The sequence below is a fragment of the Dipodomys merriami genome, unplaced genomic scaffold, assembly GCF_024711535.1.
Source record: "Dipodomys merriami isolate MVZ:Mamm:240054 unplaced genomic scaffold, mDipMer1.0.p SCAF_14, whole genome shotgun sequence".
NCBI classification, from domain to species: domain Eukaryota; kingdom Metazoa; phylum Chordata; class Mammalia; order Rodentia; family Heteromyidae; genus Dipodomys; species Dipodomys merriami.
In genome coordinates, this window is record NW_027202715.1 from 16,709,990 (window position 1) to 16,715,989 (window position 6,000).

The window sequence follows — 6,000 nt, forward strand, 5'->3', positions numbered from 1 at the left end:
AGGAGGAGGAGGAGGAGGAGGAGGAGGAGGAGGAGGAGGAGGAGGAGGAGGAGGAGGAGGAGGGCGGCATTGAGGATGTGCCAAATAAAAGCACATCATATCACCCTGGCTAGATGGAGTATGGGTCTCTGCACACCCAGCCATTATCAACTGGATACATGGCCTGGATTTGTACTCCAGCCAACAGAACCATTGGTTGGTTGCCTAGTTCTTGGTTGCATTTACCCAGAAGCCCTTGGACCAGGCCCACCCATGTGGGTGGAGCTCTTAGCTGGACTGCTGTCAGATATATTTTGGTGGAACCATCTAGACCCCCCTAGAACCAACTAGACCCCCTAGAGATCTTGAAGTCTGCAGGGCACCAGTGGTTCAGACCTATAATTCTAGCTACCCAGGAGGTTGAGATCTGAGGAGCCTGCTCAAAGTCAGCCTGGGCATGAAAATCTGTGAGACTCATCTCCAGTTAACCACCAAAAAGCTGGAAGTGGAGCCACTTGTGGCTCAAGTGTTAACCTTGAATGCAAAACTCAGGGAGAGCACCCAGGCCCCGAGTTCAAGTTCCAAGACACACACATACACACACACACACACACACACACACACACACACACACACACACACACACACACACACACACAAGATCTTGAAGTCTGAAAGGAAATCAGGATGCCACGAGTTGGCAGGGGCCAGGGGCAGGTATCACTCCTCAGATGTGTGATCTTCGAAAGCTGGGACCCAGCTGAGCTAGAGGTGGATGGGAGGGAGTCTCGTGAAGTTCCAACCACATCTTCCAAGAGCCCCTATCTTAATGTAATTAGCAGTTTTCTGTTACCGTAACAAATCCCTGGGATAATTATATTATGAAGATAAAGGGTTGTGGGCACAATACCTCATACTTCTAATCTCAGCTCCTTGAGAGGCTGAAATAGGAGGATCACAGTCTGAAGCCAGCCTGGGCAAAAAGTGAGCAAGGTTTTAGCTGAAAAAAAATTAATTCAAAAATGGTTAGGGATGTAGCTCTTGCCAAGCAAAGTAGGAGGGCCTGAGTACAGAGAGAGACACGGGGTTGGGGGGCAGGGAGGGAGAGCAAGAACAAGATTATTTTGACTCAGTTTTTGAGGAGAGCACAGTACTGTTTACCTCATAGCTAGAAAGTAGAAGAGAGGAAGAGAGAGATCCAGGCCCCACAATCCCCTTGAATGCCACATATCCATGACAGAAGTCCCCCATAGTTTTAGTTCAATAGTGGGAGAGCATGTCCTTAACACATGGGCCTTGGGCAGTGGGGGTGGGGGTGGGGGAGGGATGACAACTGTTCAGCAAGGAATATAGACAACAACATCATCCTTCCAGTATCCTGACCTGGCTGCAGGCTCCCTGGGGGCCTGAATCTTCCCTAGACTTCCCCCAAGGCCTCTGCAGGCAGTGTCTGCCCAGCCCCAGCATCAGAAACTGATTTTGTTTGTTTGTTTTTGGTGCCAGTCCTGGGGCTTGAACTCAGGGCCTGGGGCGCTGTCCCTGAGCTCTTTTTGCTCAAGACTAGCACTCTACCAATTGAGCCACAGTACTACTTCTGGCTATTTTTGGAGGGTAGGGGTGCTTAATTGGAGATAAGAGTCTCATGGACTTTCTTGCCTAGACTGGCTTTGAATAGGGATCCTCAGATCTCAACCTCCTGTGTAGTTAGGATTACAGGTGTGAGCCACTGACATCCAGTTTAGGAACAAATTCTGAGCCCCTACCCCTTGCTGCTTTTAGCTTGGCTCCCTCACAGGTCCTCAAATGGAAACTTGCTTTGTGTAAACCCAAGCCCTGTGGTTTGAGCAAGTGTGGTCTGTCTATAGGCCAAGGAAACCATAAAAAAAGGGAATGAGGACAAACTGGCCTCTACTCAAAGAGCTGGGGACAGGAAAAGGGAGGAAAGGGAGCACAGGTAGAGGAAATGTGGGTTCTTGGCAGAGGGAAAGGGTGCCCCTCAGTAGCTAAAGAAGCAGAGAGAGCAACAGGGCAGGGCCAGGCTTAAGGTGGGGTGCCATTCTTCTCTTTTTACACAAGTACAAGTATCTCCCTCCCAGGCCACAGACATGAGTTCATCTTCTTCCCTTCCCCCATGCAGCCAGGCCAGGTACATTTGCTGCAAAGTACATCTGGAGCCAGGAGGTGGCCCAGGCTGTGAACAGCTGGACTAATGGGAAAAGGAAGATGAAGACAAAGACGAAGATGAAAAAGAAGAGGAGGAGGAGGAGGAGAAGGAGGAGGAGAAGGAGGAGGAGGAAGAAGAAGAAAAAGGGAGAAACTTATTAAGTGGAAATGCCTCATGTGTGCAAATCTGATCTCCAGCTCACAGGTTGCCAGATGTAAATGTGTTCCATTCTCATGTAAGAGAAAAGAAATGTGGGAAAGAAAGGAGAACTGATGGGTAGCAACGGATAAAAAGTGGCAGATGCTTAAATGTTTCAATACTTCTTTTTTTCATAATGCTATGAGTTTCTGCTCAAACACTTCTTCCCATCATGCCCTAGGTCCCTGCTCATCCAATGAAGAGCTCAGATGTTCCTTTCTCCCATGATGCCCTGGGCTCCCACTCAACCAATGAGAAGAGCCAGGTGAGCCAGCCAGCGGTCAGGCAGGGAGGACCCCACATGATACAAACTGCTCTTTGGGGGGTGGTGCCATTACACTTTTCCTTTGGCCCTTCTCCAGATGGAGTTTCACTACTTTCTTTCATGACTTTCCCTTACTTTCAAAGAAACTTGCTCAGACTGCTTTAAACACTTTCCTGCCTTGTAATTCTTTAATAGGCAGAGAAAACAAATCCATTCCCCTAGATGGCATCAGAAGAAGTTAGATGGCCTTTGCCCCCCTCCAGGGTGGTGAGGGCACGCTTCCTCCACAGGGGTCTTCTTTCCTGTCCATGGGGTGCTAAGGCTTGGCACTGAGTGTTCTCAGACACTCTGTATGGCTATGGCACTGGGGAGGGGTGGAGGCTTAGGAGGCGGGTTCTAGTGGGAGGAAGTCGGGTCATGGGGGCTTGTTCTTGCAAGGAATATGGAGGCCTGGGTCCCTCTCTTCCTTTGCTTCTGGGTACACCACAGTGCACAGGCCTCCTCCACCATGCGTTCCACCATGGAGCACCGTGCTGTGGGTAAGGACACAAGAGGAGGGCATCCCCCCCTGAGGAGCCATTTGGAAAGTTTGATGAGAGAGAGGCACCATTAAACACCAAAGAATGGAAAGAGTTTAAATGCAGAGGTGGTCAGAGAGAGAGAGAGAGAGAGAGAGAGAGAGAGAGAGAATGAAGGTAAGCCCTGGCTGAAAGGTAAAGACAAGGAGCATAGGGAGTAGGAGCAGGTGCATGAGGAGGACCCATGGAGAAAAATGGGGCATGCCACAGACAGGTGTCAGGTAATGGAGCAGGGGGAGAGCTCCCCAGGCCTTGGTGATCTCACTGGCCCAGCTTGTGGGTGTCCGTGGGTTTGTATGTGCAGGAAGCACATCCCCCACTTCTCTGAGCTCTGCTCCCCAAGGGCCTTAGGAGCCCCCTCACCCCTGCCCACTCTGCCTCCACCCACACAGCCACTCAGGGACATGCTGATACGGGTCACCCTGCTGGGCCAAGCCAAAGCCACTACCAATGCCCTGGACAAAACCCCAGGCCACTCAAGCTTCCCAGGCTAGGGTGTCCTCTCCTGTGCAGATAGTGGGCAGTGTCCCCTTTCTCAGCTGTGAGGATGGCATGTCCTATAAACTTCCTGCAGCTCCCCTTGAGCCAAACCAGCCTCATGCCCAGGGACCTGGTTGAAATGTAAATACTTCCCTCAGCCCTTCTGCCCTCTTCCATGGCTCTTCTCTCCAGATACTCTCTCCACTGTCACACTCAACCAGCTGAGCCAGGCAGGGCATGTCCAAGATAACCAGAGTTTGGCCTAAGTGGACTGAAACAGGGAAGGAAAGGCTGCTGGACCCTGGAGACAAGCAGAGAAGGGAGGGGAGGAGAGGGGAAGGAAAGGGAATGAAGAAGAGGGAAGGGAAAGGGCAGGGAGGGGAGGGGTGCCCAAAGATGCAAGAGCAGGATGACCACGATGAGTGACTCTGATTGTGTTGCTTACTTCTGCCAGGACTGCAGGGTGAACTCGGGAGCCTAGGTGCTGTCCTTTAGCTTTTAAACTCAAGGATGGTCCTCTACTATTTGAACCATAGCTTCACTTGTGACTTTTTGATGGTTAATTGGACATTTAATGTCTCATGGACTTTCCTGTCTGGGCTGGCTTTCCATCCTGATCCTCAGTTCTCAACTTCCAGAGTAGCTACAATTACAGGCATGTGTTATATGGATATGTATGTGTATATAGGCATACACAGAAAAGTGTCTATAGTGTATATATATAGTATATATAATATATACACATTATATGTAGCATAGGTATAGATATGTGTATGTATATGGTGTGGTATATATATATATATATGTACACATGTGTGCGTGTAGGGCATACACAGTGTATGTATATTACTGTATATATGGTATACTTAGTGTATATGTGTGTATATGTGTGTGTGTTTGTTTGTGTATGATATATAAATACTATATACTATATACATATATACTCTGCATTTACACATATTCTATACACACATATCTATGTGTATATACATGCCTTTGTAGATACAGGGCTTGTACAGTGTGCATATCTAGTGTATATCTAGGGTATGCATATTACTGTATATACAGCAAACAGTATATATGTGTATTTGTGTGTAATCGTGTGTGATACATATGTACACAGGCACATAGTGTACACACAATGTATACACAGTGCGTAGCACATGTAGTATATATGTGTAAATACACTTGTATTTATACATCATGTCATGTTTGTTTGCACAGGTGGCAGGTGTCTTTGAGAAGAGTCTGGGTTACTGTGAAGAGGAGAAGCAAGGGAAGAAGCATGGCTGGCTGAGGAGATGCTGGGCTGTGATGAAGTCTTAGAAAGTCAACCCCAAAGGAGCCCCAGTGTTGAAGTGGGGCTCCTTGTGCCCGCCCTGCTGGTTGTGGAATGCAGCTCCTGTGGGGGGAGGCACGAGCGTGGGCCTCTGCTTCATCACGAAGGCAATCTCCAGTGAGGTCCTGCAGAACCTCCAGGGACTGTCCAGGACCCCAGGGAAGCCGGTCCCTCAGGCCTGCAGGGGCCTGGCTGGTGCGGGCAGGAAGCATGGCTGAGCATACCTGGAGATATCTTGCACACAGGAGGCTCTGGTGCAGGTGGTCAGCTCAGACTGGATGGACAGTGCCCCGTGGCATTTCAAGGGATAACTTTTAGGCTTATGTCTTGGTCATGTTTGCATTACTCTTAGACACCTTTGTCAGGGAAAGAGCAGGAATATAAAAATCTCTTGCTGGGGCAGTGCGATGGGATTGTATTAGTGAAACATTTGTACACTCACAGTGACACAAACTCAACTGAATTAACTCAGACCAAGGCAGAGGAATTTACTGGCTCTCATAAACAGGCTAGGGAAGGAAGTGGATGGACAGGCCTGAGAAAAAGACCTCCTCTCCCTCCTCCTCCTCCTCTTTTCCATCTCCTCCTCCTTCTTCTTCCTTCTTCCTTCTTTCTTCTTTTTTTTTTTTTTGGTACCAATACTAGGGTTTTATCTCAGGGCCTGGGAGCTGTCCCTGAAGTATTTCACTAAGGCTGGCGCTCTACCACTTGAGCCACAGCTCCATTTCTGGCTTTTTTGGGTGGTTAACTGGAAATAAGAATCTTTCACCTTCCTGCCCATGTTTGGCTTCTGACTTCCATCCTCAGATCTCAGCCTCCTGAGTGGCTTGGATGACAGGTGTGAGCTATGGGGTGCCAGGCTGCAGCTGCTGTTTCCATCAGTAGGTAGTGCTGCAAAGGCAGGCTCTGACCCTGAGGCTCAGAAGGTCAAAGAGGTCTCGACGCCGCCCTCAGACAAAGCACAGAACCTCCAGGTTATGGCAGAGTGCTAAACGGG